Consider the following 20,555-nt stretch of genomic DNA (forward strand, 5'->3'; position numbering starts at 1 on the left):
TGATGCTATGACGGAGGAGGAATCGATCAAAGTTGGTGACGAGCGCCTCCAAAGCCGCAAAGACCTCCTCTCCAAACCCCTAGCCGTCTCACCCCTCAAGAGCCGCACAAAAGATGAGAAAGAATAGGGCGAAATGGCTATTTATAGGCCTTAGATCGCGTCTGTCATGTGCCCTCACGCGCCCGTGTGGGCTGCAAGAATTTCCACGCGGGCGCGCGGAATTTCCACGAGGCCGTGTGAACAGTAATTTGCTACAGTACTGCTAGTGAAATTGATGCAGTACTTTTCACAAAACGCGATCCGAACACTCTTCTCTTAAGGCCACATGTCCGGGCACACGTCCATGTGGTAGGCTATAAAACTTTTCTTCATCGACGTATCTTTGAGAGGTCTTGCAATCTTCACAAAGAGAAGGAATATGAAGATGTGGCTGCCTTTGTGCCCTTCCAAATAGTGAATTGACTTGAATCTTCTTGGAAGTTGCCACACATCTCCACGTTTATGAACTGCTCTCGTGTCTTGGTCCTTGAATTGAACAAGAACTCCCAACATTGTGTCTTTATAGCCTATCTTTGCTTCCTTTTTACTCATCAAGGCATTTACAACCTATATGCATAAAAGAACACCAAATACACAATATGAGACATAAACCACAGTAAAAATGATGCTCAATGCATGTAAAACATATATAAAAATATGTCTACTCAAGCACTTATCATCTCTTCTCATGGGATTCTAGTATTTAAGGCAAACATAGGAGATTGGGGTGGAAGAGATTCTATCTTAAGTTCCTAGTGATTTAGACCTAGTCGCCATGGCTTATTGGGCTAGCAGACCTTTAAATTTCCCCGGTTCGAACCTAAAACACATTTAACACTTAACGCCTACCATAATTAATAACCAAGATAACTTTAGTACATACTCCAAACTCCTTCTAAGTATGCTTAATGCCGTCTCCAATTATACTATTTAATAGTGTTGTATAAGTAGAACTAAAGAAAGAGCGTAAACGATTAGGCTATTAATTAAGTGAAAAAGGAAGTAATAGGAGCCTCTCATCATTCCTAGGGAAATACGACCTTCGTGCTCACCCACGAGATATCACTTGACAACCCGTAGCTTAATCCAAACTTGTAGCTTAGTGTTTTATTAAATCGCGATTACTTAATCCGATGTTATTAGTGTTTTTAATCAAAACCCTTACAATGTCTTTTGTTTTGGGAATGTCTGCTAATTTTTAATCAAAACCCTAATCCGATGTTTTCTTTTCAGAATGTTTCATATTTTTCAATTAAAACCCTAATCCTTTTTTTTTTAGGAATGCCTCTTCTTTTTCAATTAAAACCCAAATCTTATGTGTTCCTTTCGGAATGTATACTATTTTTTTTTAATGAAAACCATAATCCTACATTTTCTTATAGTAATGTCTTCTATTTTTCATTCAAAATGCTAATCCTATATTTTTGGATAGTAATGTCTCCTATATTTCAATCAAAACCCTAATCCTATGTTTTCTTTTGGAAATGTCTGCTATATTTGAATCAAAACCCTGATCATATGTTTTATTTTCATAATGCCTCCTATTTTTCAATCAAAACACTTATTCTATGTTTTATTTTAGTAGTGTCTCCTATTTTTGAATAAAAACCATGATCCTATGTTTTCTTTTGGAAATGTCCCATGTTTTATGGTTTATAATCAAAATTCTAATCCTACGTTTAATTAGTATGAAGCTCATTGACTGTGAACACAGTCAAGTTTTTGGCGCCATTTACTTAATATCTTTCTAAATCTACGTTTTATTAGTATGAAGCTCATTGACTGTTGGAAGAAGTAAACTTAATTGGATTCATGCATTCATGACATTGGGAAACTAGAAGGTTTTGTTTTGGTTAATGAGATGGTGCTTAGGGAAATGGATATAAAATTAATATGTAAATGTGAAAGGTCACAAAATTGATATAAGCAAGTGTTTTGATGGCTTCCTCTATAGTAGAAAAAAAAATTAATATACATCTTCCCCTTGAATTTTATCTTGCTTATTTTGCCAACCAATTTATTTCATCACAAATTATTTCCAACAAAGTGATATCAGAGACGAAGGTAATCATTGGAGGTGGCTACCAATGTGATTTTTGTTCCTCATCTTGCCGATATGACATATGGCCACTGGAGTATACAAATAAAGATGATGCTTGAATTCCAAGATGCATGGGAAGCTGTTAAAGGCTTTGAGGAGTCTCAAGATGAGGATAACCTTACGTGGGTTCAAAGAATGGCGTTGGTAGATCTAAAGAAGAAATATAAGAAGGCTCTCTTCTTTATCTATCAAGACTTAGATGTGGCTACTTTTGAGAAGGTGTCGGAAGCCACAATATCTAAAGAAGCATGTGGTATCCTTGAAGAAATAAAAAGGAGATGACAAAGCAAAGAGCATTTGTTTCCAATCCTTAAGAACTGAGTTTGAAGAGCTAGAGATGAAGGAGCCTGAGTCTATATCACATTATTTCGTGAGGGCGCAAGCTATTGTAAATAACTTCAACAGAAATGATGATGACATTGAAGACATCCATGTATTGTTAAAGGTGCTATGATCTTTGTATCCAAGATTTGACTATGTTGTGGCAGGAATTGAAGAAGCAAAGATGTAAAGAATATGAAGGTGCAAGAGCTACAAGGGTCACTAAAAGCTTATGAAGCTAGATTGCTAAGAAGGGGCAAGGAACCATTAGCGCAAGCCCTACAAACCAAGTTATCTATCAATGATAAGAAAGAAGAACCTAAAGTTGAGAGAAGTCAAGGTGATCGCGGAGGTGGCGGCGGAGATGTCCGTCGATGTGGCTATGGTAGAGGCCGTGGTGGAGGTTTTAGACGTGGCCAAGAGAGTGGCTACTACAACAATGATTTTAACACTCAATGCAATGGGGGAAGAGGACAACTAGATTGATGATGGATGTATGATAAAAGCAAAGTTAAATGTTATTATTGTAACAACCTTGGCCATTGTTCTCCTGAATGATAGCATACTCAAGCTAACCAAGTGGAAGGTAGGGTTAACTACTCTAAAGAAGATGATAATGATAATGTGCTTATACTAGCAAAGAATAGAGGAGATGACACAAACAAAAACTTGTGGTACTTAGACTCCGGTGCAAGTAATCATATGTGTGGGCACAAGGAACTGTTCACAAAGTGAATGGCCATATCTCATCTGGAGATGCTTCCAAGGCGCAAGTAGCAGGTGTTGGCAAGATTCTTATCAAACTCAAAGATGGAAACCATCAATATATTTATAATGTCTATTATGTGCCCAAAATGAAGACAAACATTCTTAGTCCTGGCCAACTTTTGGAGAAAGGTTACGAAGTACAAATGAAGAATGGACATATGCATTTGAGAAGGGAAGATAAGTTGATTGCTCATGTTCCCATGTCTAGGAACCACATGTTTGGTCATAATATTGATCATGTTGTTGCAAGATGTTTGAATGCTTGTTTGAAGGATAGCGCATGGCTTTGACACTTGCATTTCAGGCATGTTAATTTTCGTGCACTAACACTTCTCTCAAGAAAGAAAATGGTGAAGGGGCGACCATATTTTGATGCACCAAATGAATTATGTGAGGGGTGTGTTCTAGGCAAACACTCGAGGAAGAGCTTTTCGAAGGAGTCATTTAACCAAGCAAGGAGGCCACTTCATCTTATTCACTCGGGCATATGTGGTCCAATCACTCTGACCTTATTTGGAGGTTGTCATTATTTTCTAACATTTATTGATGATTTTTCTAGTAAAACATGCCTGTACTTCTTGAAAGATAAATAGGAGGCATTCCAAGCATTTAAGGAGTTTAAAGCATTGGTGGAGAACCAAACTGGCTACACTATTAAGGTGCTCTAATTAGATCATGGAGGAGAATTTACATCTAAAGAGTTCGAAAAATTATGCAAAACTCATGGTATTCGGAGATGTTTAAGAACACCTTATTTCCCAAACAAAATGGAGCCACCAAATGGAAGAACGGAACCATACTTGACATGATTCGGAATATGATGAAAACTAAACAAATGGCTAAACAGTTTTGGGCAAAAGCTGTGAATTGTGCTGCACATATACTCAACAGATGCCCCACAAAGAACTTGGAAGGTCTCATACCAGAAGAGGTATGCAGTGGAGTCAAGCTCAAAGGAGGGTGCAGTTAGATAACAAGAGCATTCCATGTATTTTCATTGGATATGATGTAAGATCAAAGGCCTATAAGCTATATAAGCCAAAGAAAAAGAAGATTATCATAAGCCGAGATGTGAAATTTCAAGAAGATGGTGTTTGAAATTGGAGTGCTAATATGGTGATAATTCAAGAAGAAGAACAAGTCAACGAGCAAGATGGAGAGCCAACACCACCACCGTCTCCTACTTCAACAAGTTTAGATGATGAGGATGGTTCTAGGCCACAAAAAACAAGGAATATTCAAGAACTCTTTGAGGTAACAAGACCCCTTAATCTCATATGTCTTTATGCTAATAAGGAAGTTATATCTTTTGAAGAAACCATTAAAGATGATAAATGGAGGAAAGCCATGGAAGTTGAGATTAAAGCAATTGAGAAGAACAAGACTTGGGAGATTACTACTCTACCAGAAACCCATAAACCCATTGGTGTAAAGTGGGTTTGCAAAGTAAGAAAAGAATGCATAAGGAGACATCGAGAAAGTACAAAGCAAGGCTTGTAGCAAAGGGCTATAAGCAACAAGCCAGGATTAACTATGATGATGTTTTTGTGCCCATATTTTGAATGAAGACTATATGGATGATTCTCACTTTTGCCTCCCAAAACAAGTGGCAAGTGTTCCAACTTGATGTGAAGTCAGCTTTTCTTAATGGCTACCTAGAGGAAGAAGTTTATGTTGAACAACCAATGGGTTACATCAAAAAAAAGGCAAGAAGATAAAGTTTTGGAGCTAAGGAAGGCACTCTACAGACTAAAGCAAGCTCCACGAGCTTGGAACTCAAGAATCGATGCTTATTTTAAAACTAATGGTTTTGTGCAGTGCCCAAATGAACATGCTCTCTATACAAAAGAAGAAGGTGTCAACAATTTATTTGTTGCTTTATATGTGGATGACCTTTTTTATACAAGAAATTCACCTCAAATGATGGAAAGCTTCAATAAAGCAATGGAAAAAGAATTCGATATGACAGACATGGGACTTATGTCCTATTTCCTCGGGTTAGAGATAAAGCAGCAAGATGATGGAATTTTTATCTCTCAAAAACACTATGCTAAGGAGATCCTAAAAAGGTTCAAGATGGAGGAATGCAACCCAATTAGTACCCCAGTGGATTGTGAGCCAAGTTATCCAAGCATGATAAAGGGAAGATGATTAATCCTATGCTTTATAAAAGCTTAGTAGGATGCTTGAGATATTTGACATGTACTAGGCCTGGCATACTCTATGGTGTTGGACTTTTGAGTAAGTTCATGGAGGAATCTAAAGAAAGTCATTGGAAGGCGTCTAAAGGGATCATTCACAACATCTGAAGTACCCTTTGTCATGGCCTATTTTATTCTTCTTCTAACAACTTTGAGCTTGTTGGCTATTCGGATAGTGTTTAGGGTAACGATTGTGATGATCGGAAAAGCACTTCAGGATTTTTATTTTTCATGGGTGATGTGGCATTTTCATGGATGTCTAAGAAGCAACCAATTGTGACATTATCTACATGTGAAGCGGAGTATGTCACGGCATCTTCATATGTTAGTCATACTATATGGCTAAGAAGTTTATTAATGGAAATTAAGTTTGTTCAAATTGAAATTACAAAAATATGCATTAATAACAAGTCGGCTATTTCTTTGGTGGTGTTGGAAGAAGTAAACTTAATTGGATTCATGCATGCATGACACTTGGGAAACTAGAAGGTTTTAATTGTTTTAGTTCATTAAAAATGTGTTTTGGTTAATGAGATGGTGTTTAGGGAAATGGATATGAAATTAATATGTAAATGTGAAAGGTCACAAAATTGATATATAAGCAAGTGTTTTGTTGTCTTCTTCTATAGTAGGAAAAAATAAATATACATTTTCCTCTTGAATTTTATCGTCTTTATTTTGCCCACCAATTTATTTCATCACAAATTATTTCCAACATTGACTCTAAAATAATCCTTTCCATAACTCCACAACCTTCTTTCCTTGCTTCCTTTGTTCACTTTGATAACTCTCACAACCCTTATTCTTTGTTCTAGCTATTATCTTTAAAGATTAAATTTATCATTAAATTTAGGAAAACTTACCAACTTGAATAATATATAATTATAGGAAGAGGTAAAGAGAGGTGATGTGAAGAAATTCATCCTATTACGCCTCAAACCCGAACTGTTGATAAACGGTTGCATACCTTTCAAGGCCGTAACCAAGTAGACAAGCAAGGCCTTAAAACTTGTCTCATACTAGAAAGAACAACATCTAAGAGAGACACTAAATTTCAAAAGCAAAGGAAACTACAATGTTCGAAATATAAAGAAATCACATAATACTGTCTCACATAACCATTAAACAAAAACAAGAAGAGGTAAATCGACAACAAAAGGGAGTTTATTAACTCAATAACAACTAGACGACGGCTTTCTTAATGACCCCACTAAGCTACTCACCACTCAATTCTACTCCTAATCTGAAAGAGAAAGAGAACAACTTAATGAGCTTGACAGTCCAGTAAGCAACCACTAAAAATATCAACATCATAAAAGTTCAAAATTTTCAAAACATACTCAAGTGTGAAATTACACAAAAATATCAGAATGCAACCCAGATATTTGAAATAATTCAAAACATATACAATTTACCAAAATAATAGACATATAAGTCATCTAAATAACTAATGGCAAAACAAAACATCAGAATTAATTTGTTTAAACTTGGTGACCCAAGTCAGATTTCAGAGCTCATATGTTTACCATGGGTGACCTGAGCCAGAAAGTCAGAGGCCATTATTTTTTACCGACAGAATAGTGTGAAACTATAGTTTTTATGTCAGAAGCACATGTCGACAAGATCAGTGTTTAAACCCTAGCGACAATGTTATTGCAAAGTTAAATGAGGACTAATTCCTATGATAAAATATTTCTTGTTCGCAAAATAATAAACTATCAAAGTCAAAACTGAGCGAATATAGAATAATCCGCCATGCAAAAATATCCGCATTGATAATCCCATATTTCTATATCAAAATAATCAATTATTTAAACTTAAACCAACAATTTAAAAAATTATTAAATGGCCGAATAATCCATATAATTCAAAAATACAATTAATCAGAAAACAATATATACATATAATCTTCCAGCAATTTAAAAGAAATGTAAATAATAATAAATTAAATAAATAAACAAATTCAGAATCCAACAATTCAAAGAAATCTAAATAATCAAAATTAAATAAATAAACTAACTCACAAAAGTATCATGAATCTGTATGTTCCTATAATAAATATATATATATATATATATATATAATAAGGAAATAACTAAATGAGCCAGAGTTAACATAACATTCCTAAATAGGCAAAATACCATAAATCAAATACATAATAAAAAAATATATATCATTAACTGCTGGAAGAAACGATCATCAGTCACACAAGTCATAATGAATAGTATAAGAATGATTTTGACAGTAAAATTCAACTTAATTAAATAATTATGTAGATAATTATCAGAAATCAGACATTTGCATATATATATATATATATATATACAGATTTATATGTGATTTACTTACCTATCTAACACCAAAAACCAAAACCACACCGAAATTAGGTTTCCACAAAATACACTATAATTGAAAGCACATTCCAAATATATTAAGATGCTAAATATCCTAAACATACATAGGGATCTACAGAGAATCAAAATCCCACATAATAATCACAATACTTGGAATGTCAAACAATTTAATATATATATATATATTAAATAAGTGGACACCATCACTAGAAACTAATTCCACTTTACATCCAAACACATACACATATACACACATATATACACCCAAATATATGTGTTAAAAAAAATGGACGCCAGGAGTTCAATTCCACCCATCCAACATATATATATATATATATATATCTTAATAAATTAAACACAAAACTTTTCACTAATCCCTTGAAATCAAAGCATCTAAATACATGCAAGTAAAAGTCATTTTAGTTGAAACATCAACTTTGGTTATAGATAAATTGCCATGATCATTAAAAGTGCTTTTGTTTTAAGCTGACTTTTATAGCCAATATTTTATTGTAGAACCTCTTGGAAAATTTTCCTACACTTCAAAATCTCCTAAACGTATATGTTGTCTAGTAGCTCATGGTGCATGCCAATAGTTATATATATTTTTATGTTGAAACAATCATGTTGGTGCATGAATTATTTTAATTTCTATTTATTTTAATCCTTCTATCACCTTGCTCAACTTGACTGCAAAAGCATCCACAACTTAATTACCAAACAAGTCAAGCAAGTTGGATGTATGAAATGGTATTTCCTCCAGCTTTCCAGAAGATATTGTAGACCAATAATTCCTATCTTAAGGATCTTTGACACTAGCAAACAAAAATTTTAATGGAGTAGCCCTAAAAAGGCGGCAAATGCATAACCTTAAAAATATTATAAATCATTTCTCAACTTTCTCCATATGATTGATATAATTCTTTGAGTTCCTAAAAATAGTGGAAGAAATTTGTGTGCCAAGAAAACAGTAGAATAAGGTTAACCTTGAGTACTAACCAAATTGATCTAAACATCAAATAATGCCACGTCAAGATCTAGTAGATAAGAAGAATCCCACCACTTAGCCCTAGATCCTACGAAGAGAATGCTTACATCAACAACGAAAGTGACACAAAACCCTGATGATGAGATCTTTCTCCGTTCTCACCACTGGCACCACACACAAAAAGGGAGAAAAGAAATGATGCTAGATCTCTCCCCTTTTCTTTTTCCCAAACTGGGATCAAAATGGAAGAAACAAAGAGATAACTGGGGTTTTGAAAACATAAATATATATATATATATATATAAATGGGGGGTTTTTTTTAACGTAACCGCCAAGCATGCAGAGATTAAAAAACTATTCATTAGGTAAGGCCCACAACTCTTCCCTCCTAAAATAAAATTAGTCCTCTAAACTCTTACCTGATGAAATGAAAGGATACGGGTATCTCTCTCTCTCTCTCATCTCTGATTCTAACTCCCATGTCGCTTCACGCTCTAATTGATTGCTCCACTAAACTCTTACATATGGAATAATCCGTCTTCTCAAAGCTTGATCTTTGAAATCCACGATCTTCACAGGTTGCTCCTCATATGTCATATCATTGTTAAGTTCAAAGTATAAAAACTGTATCACATGATCAGGATTTGAGATGAAGTTTTTCAACATAGAAACATGGAACACATTATGCACACGGGAAAGAGCTGGCCGTAGTGCAAGCGGTATGCCACCTCACCAATGTGCTCTAAAATCTCAAATAGGCCAATAAATTAAGGACTGAGCTTTCCTCTAACTCCAAAGCGAATTACTACTTTGGTTGGAACTACCCTCAAGAAAAGATGATCTCTAACCTAAAAGTCCAAAATTCTTCTTCAGTTGTTTGCATAACTCTTCATTCTACTCTGAGCTACTCGTAAATAATCTTTGATCAATCGGACTTTCTCTACTATCGTCTAGATAATCTCTGGCCTTAACAATCTTCTCTCTCCCATGTCGCCCGAGCAAATAGGTGATCTACACCTCCTGCCATATAAAGCCTCATAGGGGGCCATTTGGGTGCTTCCCTGATAGCTATTGTTATAAGCAAACTCAATCAAAGGCGAGTGTCAATCCCATGAACCCCCAAAATCAAGCATACAAGCTCGAAGCATATCGTCCAGAATTTGAATTGTCCTCTCAGATTGGGTATCAGTTTGCGGGTGAAAGGCTGTGCTGAATGTCAACTTGTTTCCCAAAGCCTTGTGCAAACTTTTCCAGAAGTGTGCCACGAATCGGGTGTCCCGATCTGACATGATTGACAATGGGACACCATGCAACTTCATGATATGATCAATGTATAACTCTCCTAGCTACTCCAAAGACATGCAAGTCTTCATAGCCAAGATATGTGCAAGCTTAGTTAATTTCTCAACCACTACCCAGACACTGTCAGTACCGTTGTTAATTCTAGGAAAACCAGATACAGAATCCATCGTAATATTCTTCCACTTCCACTCAGGAATTGGAAGTGGTTGAAGAAGTCATACTGCTCCAATTTAACCTGTTGACAGGTAAAACATTGTGCCATAAACTAAGAAATTTCTTGCTTCATGTTATTCCACCATATAGTACTCTTCAGATCCTTGTACATTTTAGTGCTACCAGGATGAGCCGAATAACTGGTGTAGTGAGCTTCTTCCATGATTTCCTTCTTTAACTCTAAATCATTTGGAACACAAATCCGATCTCCAAACCTCACTAAACCATCCTGATAGATCCTGAATTGAACTTGAGTGCCAGCTTATATCTCCTGTAAAATCTTCTGGGAATAGCTGTCTTTTGCTTGTACTACTTTAATTCTCTCCAAAAGCATAGGCCACACCACTAAACTTGCGAAAGAACCACCTGTAGCTCCATCCTCCTCATATCATTAAAGATTGGCATTTGGAAAGTAATCACCGTAGCTATACTGCCAAAAGACTTCATGCTAAATGCATCAGCCACTAGATTTGCTTTTCCCAGGATGATAACTGATAGTTAGATCATAATCCTTCAATAACTCCAGTCATCTCCTCTGTCTCATATTCAGCTCCTTCTGAGTGAAATATGTTTACTTCTCTTGACTGCAGCTAGCACCAAATCATGAGTGGGATAATTTACCTCAAAAGGCTTTAACTTCCTTGAGGTGTATGCCACCACATGTTCATTCTACATTAGAACACACCCCAAACCATCTTGCAAGCATCACTATATATGATAAACTCTCCACTAGGAGATGGGGGTGTGAGAATGGATACAGACACTAATCGACGTTTTAACTCTTTGAAACTCCGCCCACATTGATCTGACCACTGAAAACTTGCTCTTTTCCTGGTGAGGTTAGTCAATGGTGTTGCTAACTCAAAAAACCTTCCATAAATCGTTTGTAATAACCAGCTAAGCCCAGAAAACTGCGAATCTCTATCACACTGGTAGGCCTCTTCCAGTCAACAACTGCCTCTATCTTCTTAGGAACAACAAAAATCCCATCCTTGGTTATCACATGACCAAGGAAAGCTACTCTGTCCAACCATAACTCATACTTAGAGAATTTTGCAAACAATTTCTTCTATCTCAAGATATGCTAGTACAATCCTCAAATATTCTACATGCTCTTCCCAGCTCTTCGAATACACCAGAATATTACCAATAAACACCACAAACCTATCCAAGAAAGGCTGGAAGGTTCTATTCATTAAAACCATAAAAGCCGTACAGATATTCGTCAACCTAGAAGGCATCACAAAAACTCACAATGCCCATAACGAGTGCGATATGCAGATTTAGACACATCTTCTGTCTTAATCTAAATAATCTTCCAGCAATTTAAAAGAAATGTAAATAATCATAAATTAAATAAATAAACTAACTCACAAAAATATCTTGGATCCGTATGTTCCTATAATAATAATAATAAAATAATAACAAGGAAATAAGTAAATGAGCCTGAGTTAAAATTACATTCCTAAATACACAAAATATCATAATTCAAATAAATAATTATAAGAAATATATATTACTAACTGCTGGAAGAAATGATCAATAGTCACAAAAGTCAGTAGGAATAACATACAAACATTTTTGATAGTAAAACCCAAATTATTAAATAATTATATAGATAATTATCGAAAATCAGAAATTTGCATATACATATATATACAGATTTATATGTGGTTTACTTACCTATCTAACACCAAAAACTAAAAGCACACTAAAATTAGGCTTCTATAGAATACCCTATAATTGAAAGCACATTCCAAAGATATTAAGACGATAAATATACTAAACATACATAGGGATATACAGAGAATTAAAATCCCACATTAATAATCACAATACTCAAAATGTCCAACAATTTAATATATATATATATATTAAATAAGTGGACACCAGCACTGGAAATTAATTCCACTCTACATTTAAACACATAAACACATATATATTTATAAACACCCAAATACATGTGTTAAAAAAATAGACTGCGGGACTTCAATTCCACCCATCCAACATATATATATATATATATATATATATCTTAATAAATTAAACACAAAACTTTCACTAAACCCTATGAAATCAAGCCTCTAAAGACACGTAAGTAAAAATCATTATAGTTGAAACATCAACCTGGGTTATAGATAAATAGCCATGATCATTAAAAGTACTTTTGCTTTAAGTTGACTTTTATAGCTAACATTTGTTTGTAGAACCTCCTAGAAAATTTTTCATTCACTTTAGAACCTCCTAAACATATATGTCGTCTAGTAGCTCATGGTGCATGCCAATAGTTCTATATATTTTTATGTTGAAACAATCTTATTGGTTTATGGATTATTTTAATTTCTATTTATTTAATCCTTCTATCGACTTGATCAACTTGACTGCAAAAGCATCCACAACTTAATTACCAAACAAGTCAAGCAAGTTGGATGTATGAAATTGCATTTCCTCTAGCTTTTCAGAAGATATTGTAGCCCAAGAATTCCAATCTTGAGGATCTTTGACACTAGCAAACAAAAATTTTAATGGAGTAGCCCTAAAAATGGCTGCACATGCATAACCTTAAAAATATTATAAATCATTTCTCAGCTTTCTCCACATGATTGACATAATTCTTTGAGTGTCTAAAAACAGTGGAAGAAATTTGTGTACCAAGAAAGCAGCAGGATAAGGTTAACCTAGAGTATTAGCTAGACTAATCTAAACATCAAACAATGCCACGTCAAGATCTAAGAGATAAAATGAATTCCACCACTTAGCCCTAAATCCTACAAAGAGAATGCTTACCTCACTACAAGAAAGTTACAATTTAAAAACAGAATATTAGAAACGGAATTTATTTTGTTTGAACTTACAACAGATTAGCAACGGAATAACAATTGTTTTAAATATGATTTTAATAACAACGGCTTACAAACGGGCATTTAAAAATATAATTTATTAAAATATTAAAAAATATCCGTTTCTAATCCATTTCTAATAGAAAGGGACTAGAAACGGATTTAAAAATTAATATATTATTTAAATATTATTAAATATTAAAAAATACCCGTTTCTAATCCGTTTCTAATAGAAAGGGACTAGAAACGGATTTAAAAATTAATATATTATTTAAATATCATTAAATATTAAAAAATATCCGTTTCTAATCCGTTTCTAATAGAAATGGATTAGAAATGGAATTAGAAATTAATATATTATTTAAATATTATTAAATATTAGAAAACATCCGTTTCTAATCCGTTTCTAATAGAAAGGGACTAGAAATGAATTTAAAAATTAATATATTATTTAAATATTATTAAATATTAAAAAATATCCGTTTCTAATCCGTTTCTAATAAAAAGGGATTAGAAACGGATTTAAAAATTAATATATTGTTTAAATATTATTAAATATTAAAAAATATCCGTTGCTAATCCGTTTCTAATAGAAAGGGACTAGAAACAGATTTAAAAATTAATATATTGTTTAAATATCTTTAAATATTAAAAAATATCCGTTGCTAATCCGTTTCTAATAGAAAGGTACTAGAAACAGATTTTAAAATTAATATATTATTTAAATATCATTAAATATTAAAAAATATCCGTTTCTAATCCGTTTCTACTAAAAAGGGACTAGAAACGGATTAAAAAAAATATATTATTTAAAGATTATCAAATATTAGAAAATATCCGTTTCTAATCCGTTTCTAATAGAAAGGGATTAGAAATGGAATTAAAAATTAATATATTATTTAAATATTATTAAATATTAGAAAACATCCGTTTCTAATCCATTTCTAATAGAAAGGGACTAGAAACGGATTTAAAAATTAATATAATATTGCTTGCTAGTAATTCAATTAATTCAACAATGATTAAACTAACTCTATGAACAATGTTTAGTATGAAAATAATTACAGATTAAAGGGTGACATATAAACTCCAAACACAAATGAACAAAATAAGATTAATAAAGATAAACATTAATTAGAAAACTAAAAAAATTGGGAAATAAAAACAAAAGCATGAAATCCTTAAACCTTGGTCCTTGATCAATAATTAATAAGAACATATCACAAAAGTCTCATAAAAACAGTTCAGCTAAATGAGAACAAAAAGAAAAAACCAAACAACGTGGAAGCACAAAACCCACATGTAAACCTTGATCGGGGGCCCACAACGTGGTCAGACCAAACCAATTAAGTGCACTCAACTCGGTCACGGGCCCACATTCAAAGGCCCTTTCCAATTGGAAGTGGGGTCCACTCGAACCCAAAGGCCACACGATTCATTCGCCTGGTCTCTCGGGCTCGACCCACGATCAGGTCCAATTCCACACTTAACCAAGTTCCCAACGTTAAACTAAGGACCGGAAGAGCACTACCTTCTTATTAATATATTATTGTCGTGCCGCCGCCGCCGCGCATCTCCCTCTCTTTGCTTATCTCCGGCGTGTTCTTCTTTGTCGGTGGCATCGGGATCGTCATCGCCATTGTCGTGCTCCTTCGCCCCCCGCGGACTGTGCAGGTTTTGGTGTTCCGGTGTGGGAGAGCTGAGGACACGCTTAGGAACTTCCGGTCGAGATCTAGCGTTGGTGGCGGTGCTGGGTTGGAGGATCGGCCGAAGCTGCTGGGCTTGGATCCGCTGATCGTCGGGCTGCGCTTCGGAGCACTTGGTTCCCTTCCGATCCGGAGGCTCTAGCTCGGTACTTATTCTTCTTCTTCAATGCTTTGATTTTGATTTTTCGAGTTAGAGATCTCAGCGAATTTAATGCGAATACATGGTTTGATTTTGATTTTTCAAGTTAGGCTCTAGCTCAAGTATCTTTGAGGAGTTCGATCATTATGGGAATTTTAGGGTTCTCATTCCTAGTGCTTGATTTCACTATTGAAGAGCTGAGAATCCTAGTTCCCACCCTGCCTTTTTTTTCCTCTCAAGTTGTTTGATGGATTGAAAACCTAATTAGATACCAGTTTCTCTGAGCTTAAATGGTTATAGAAAGCTAGAGTTGATGTGATTAGTACTATTGTAGAATTCTTGGTTGCTGGTTTGTTTCTTACTTTTTAAAACTTTCAATGTGGAGTGCATTGTAGAGAATGGCCCTTTTTATCAACCAAAGTGAGGTTTGATTTGATTTTTTTTCACAAGCATATCACATTCTTTGGAACATCATGAAAAAGAGAGAAAAAGAAAGGAAGAAATATGATAAATAATTCACCTTCAATCAATTCAGTAAGTGAAAGAATGATTCAGATTTTGGTCATGTAGTCATCTGCAACAATGAAAAACCTTTATATTGATAGCCGAGTTTGTTGGAGTATTCATTGTGTTTCAATGTGATAATTTAGTAGTTTCTATAGTTCATGTACTTATCAAGATTCTGATTTCCTGTCTCATTTGCAGGTCACATGCAGAGAAATAGTGAGGTACTTGTATTTTATATTGTATTATGACTTGATGACTGTGAATTTCTTGTGTTGGCTTCTTTTCTTTTGTCATTACTTAGCATGTGATGAATATCATATAAATTTTAATATCTTGCTTGATTTATATGATATAGATTCCTTTGTGATTATTTTCACTTTGATGATTTCAGATAGTTTTCAATCTAATTCTTAAATAGACATTTTTCATTAAGCACGTCATGTCGTTTAGGGAGATGCATTGCATATTGCGATGAATAGTGACATATCGGTACTTTGTATTATATTATGACTTGATGACAGTAATTCAGTTGCAAAAATTGTTCGGTTAATCATTGATGACTTTTTCTTGTGAAAGTTATGCTTTTGCCTGGATGAGAATGAGATGATTTCATTAATAGCCATAATTGTGTTTAAGCTGGTTTACTTTGTTGTGTATTAGACATAGCTATACATAATATTTCTAATGTTGATTGTGTTATGTGAGTTTAAATTTGAGGTCTAGGAGTTTGATATTGTGTAGTATGTATGCATTGGTTCTATTTAATAATGTTTTCACTCAATGGCTTTTGTTTAAATTTTGTTGTCCATGAGAGCGAGATGATTCCCATGGTAGCCATAATTGTGCTTAGCTGGTGTGCCATTGATGTGTACTGGATGTGGCTTGTGTAACATATCTGATGTTGGCTGAGTTATGTGTGTTTGAATTTGTGGTCTAGGGTTTTGAAATTGTGCAGTATTCATGTTTGCATTGGTGTTATTTAATAATGCTAGATACTCCAAGGGGTCATGTATACTGATCCACGTGCCTCCTTATCAACCAAGTGACTTATCAAAATCCTTAACTCTACTGTTAAGAATTTTGAGAGTGCAACTTAATGCCATCTTTCATAGTACCTATTGTGCTGGGTGTGGGCAATGAACCTGATTCAACTAAAGGTCAGTTCTCCAAAGTTCAAACTTGTTTATATCCATCTTTGCATCATTTGCTTGGCTATTCCAGTCTGTTCGAAATCATAAATGCAAATTACTCATGTTTTTGTTTAGTTCGGTTGAAACACATAATTTAGTGTTGCTATGCTAGTTTTTTTCATTGTATAAACATGAAATTTGTCTCTGTTAATGTGGTAAGTTGGTAGTATAATCTCTGAAACAATGCGTGCATTGACGGTTCAGATGCTTATCTATTTCCTTTGGCATTTAGCCTCATAGCGTTATCTACCAATCAATGACAATTTGTGTGACCTGAATGAACATGTTGTGGTGGTGGATGGGAGTTTTCAATTGGAATGCAGCATTCTAGTGGATTGAAAGAAACAAGACAATCTCTCCCACTTATACCATACTTGGATAGAGCATACCTCATTATTTCTTTATGTAATTTGTTACATCTTGTTTGAGGTTGTTAAATAAGCTGCACCATTATTAGATTTCTCTTCTGGATTAGGATTGCAATCAATAGCATGACCTTCTACAAGTGAAATAAACAAGATGCCTTCCATTGTTAGTGCCTGTCCTAAATATTTAGTTGCTCTGATGATTTTGCGGATGATGCATGTCCGGTAATTTGATTATATGCAATCCTCAATTTAGTGTAGGTTGTTGGTGATAAATCGGTGACAGCCAGGACCACTGGGGAGTTTGAGAGGTTTGTCCTTATTTATCCAATATATATATATATATATATTAATAGTTAACTGCTAATCCATTGACTTTTTTATCTTTGCTTTTTTAGTTTTTACGTTTTAGTTTTTTCTTCTTCTTCTTTTACTTGTTTGGGTTGTGTTTTGATGGGATTTTTGACTGGCTTTATCAAATGAGGATTTTGAGATGTGGACTCCACTAAAAATTGGTTTTTTTTTTCCCTTGGTGCTTTCTTTGTTTGGTGGTGGAACTATAGAATTTGAGTATTCTGGTGTTGAGGTCTTTGTTCCTGGCTTTGTTGATGGTTTTGGTTCTGATTTTTAATGGAAAGTGTTTAGCTTTATTTTTTTTAATATTTTTGTTTGCATTGTTTGCCTTTGAATCTTTGCGTAGATTTTGATTGGATGTCATTGCTATTGTTTTATGAGGACCACTTGTTTTGAAATTGTAATGCAAGATCTGTTTTTAGGGATGAAATTGCAGCTTAATCTGATAAATGAGCAGTAGGATCATTTGAATGTGCATTGTTTCTAGCAGTTTTAGGTGTTAATCCAACATGGTTTCAGTATGACATTCTTAATCTCACTCATATGCTTGAATCTATTGTGTCTGGTTTGTTCAACAAGTTCTTCAACTGAAAATGGATTCTTGTTTTGTATGAACTGGATGTTTTGCAATTATGATTTTGGGCGCACAACAAGTTTGAAGAGACACATAAGAAATAACAAAACATAATGAGGAGAACAAAACGAAGGGTAGCTCTAGTATAAAAATACATTGGAAAGTGAAAATAAAATTTGTAGCAATTTCAAAAAGTCATGTGGTACTAAAAAACTAAAAATTTATGAATGTCGAATAAGAGTTGTTTCTATGCTTTTACACCAACCCGGAGTAAAATATCATTAAAAATACACCAACATTTTTTTATATATCTGAATTTCTTCCAAATTGTTTCTATGCTTTTACTTCTGTTTATATATTAACATTAAATTGATGTTAAAAAAATTGGGTTTATCATATTTTAGAAATATTATCTGCTTTAATTTTTCTGTCTATTAAAAAAAACAAGTAATATTCGTAAAAAATAAATAAATTTTTAAGAGAAAATAAAATCCCGTTTCATCAAAAGTAAAATAACGCATGAAACAAAGTCAATAACATGACCCAAATCAATTAAAAGTAAAAATTTTATTAGTCACTTTAAAGAACCATTTGTCTTTTTAAAACAAGATATTTATAAGGACATATGAGCAACAACCTCTGTGTCTTGTTTGGTATTTGTATATTGCATGCTCCAGTTTGCAACAATTTAATTATCATCCCTTATCTGGGTGTGTCACTGCCTCAAGCAAGTGGACCTTGGCTATAATTGTGTAGAAAATTAATGAAGGGTCACTCTGACTTGTGGTTGACACCTCTACTAGAGATCAGCCAAACAACATTCCAAATTAACGATGCATTTGCATTGTTTCATTTTTAAAATTTATCTGTAGATCTAAATATAGTAGAATTATTTTACTTTATAGTGAGCATATGTGCAATTATGCTCGTTGACAATTGACTTGAATAAATATCTTTGTTAGCAGGCAGTTTGATTTGAAACCAAGGTTTGAGTGCCACATGTATCCAATATGAATTTTGTTTATTCATTTTATTAATTCATTCTTGGGGCCTATCGTTAGTTTGCCCCTCCAAGTGTCCCAATATGTAGCCTGATGATGTGCTCATTGCTTATGGTTTGATCATGGTACTGTGCCATTTATTTTTCTTTATTTTTTTTTAAATGTTAACTCAATCATCTTTATAGAAAGACTGTCTACTTTATACTCTGGAGCTCTGGAGCTTTTTTTGGACTACTTTTTATGGTGGTTTTTGTGGTTAAGTTACAGCTACATGAATTGAGAATTTTTTGGGAAATAATCATGTAAGGTTTTGAGTATTGCAAATAGTGAATTTACAAATATTATTTCATCAACAAATGAAATAGTTCAGTTTTTTATTTTTCATTGGAAACAAGCCATCCAAATGTATATAACAAATATATATATATATATATATACTTGGTATAAACAAGGGATTGAGGAAGAGCAAAACAAGGAATAACATGTATTAGTAGTACATGAATAAAAACAGGTATCTTATAAGTGAACAACTGTAGTGAAAAATACAAAATATCAAATCAGAACTCTAGTGACTCAGCAGACAAGACATGTGCAATGACCACTTCTAACATGCGCTTGAACAACTTGAATGTGATCAAGTTGGCAAAATATTGACTTCAAGATCAACCATTGACCAAGCTGAAGATTCACCTGATAGTTAATGTTCCTTTATATATATTCCTAGAAAGTATGACAATGATAGCTAAGAATGCAACAGAAGAAACAACCACCAAAGACAATCACTATTCACTAGTGCTCCTTCTACCTTGTTTTCACTGTACATGAAATTCTAACCATTTCCTTTGTGCTGCAGTTTTATTTGCATTTCGTGCGATTTGATGGGGAGAAAGTAGTTGAGTTCTCAATTGTTTGTTGGTAAAGAGAAGGTATCACCTCTTTACCAACAAACGCTTCAACAGACACTTGACCAAGTCCAAGATCGTGAGGAGAGGCTTCAACAGACACTTGCCAAGTACAAGATAATAACAAGGAGCTTCAACAAAGTTTGCTTGAAATGAAAGAGGAGAGGGACCAATATCGTGCGGAGATGATGCGTCAAATGAAGGACATGATGATGAATTTTTGAGAGGAGGATTCTTCAAAGATCGTAGTTTACCACACGTGACTCACAAACCGCTCATCGACGATCATGATGTTGACTTATAGTTGTATTTGTCGTGATACTTATTATTTTGTGTTGAAATATATACTTAAATATTTCTTTTTGTATGAATTGATGAGTTTATTTTTATTTGTTGGTGTTCTAGGTTAAAAAAATTTATGTAGCGGTGTTTTTTATTAGGGATATAATTTTTTTATTTTATTTTATTGACTTAAATGTTAAAAACGGATTAGAAACGGATTTATTTGTTTGAATATTGTTTTTTAATTTTAAAAAAACCTTAGGAACGAATTAGGTACAAAAAAGCTATTGGGTTTAATAGGGGAACAAAAATAAAACAGAAAATATTCCGTTTGGAATCCGTTTCTATTTTTGTAACTTATTGAGTTCATATTGAGTTCTCAACAAAAGTAATGTTTTTTTTGTAAGC

The 20,555-nt window shown here is 33.9% G+C and overlaps 1 long non-coding RNA gene across 2 annotated transcripts; it reads left to right on the forward strand.

Annotated features, from left to right (window-relative positions):
* Positions 1-14,642: 14,642 nt before the first annotated feature.
* On the forward strand, positions 14,643-20,098 carry LOC120256043. 2 transcript variants are annotated; one of them, XR_005535168.1, is made up of 4 exons: positions 14,643-14,979; positions 15,678-15,700; positions 17,291-17,345; positions 19,817-20,098. It is a non-coding gene; the product is annotated as an uncharacterized LOC120256043 (long non-coding RNA). The 2 variants fall into 2 exon arrangements; XR_005535169.1 differs by having other exon boundaries at positions 14,644-14,979; positions 17,296-17,345.
* The last annotated feature ends 457 nt before the right edge of the window (positions 20,099-20,555 follow it).

Source organism: Dioscorea cayenensis, unplaced genomic scaffold (genome assembly GCF_009730915.1).
Source record: "Dioscorea cayenensis subsp. rotundata cultivar TDr96_F1 unplaced genomic scaffold, TDr96_F1_v2_PseudoChromosome.rev07_lg8_w22 25.fasta BLBR01001275.1, whole genome shotgun sequence".
Lineage (NCBI taxonomy): Eukaryota > Viridiplantae > Streptophyta > Magnoliopsida > Dioscoreales > Dioscoreaceae > Dioscorea > Dioscorea cayenensis.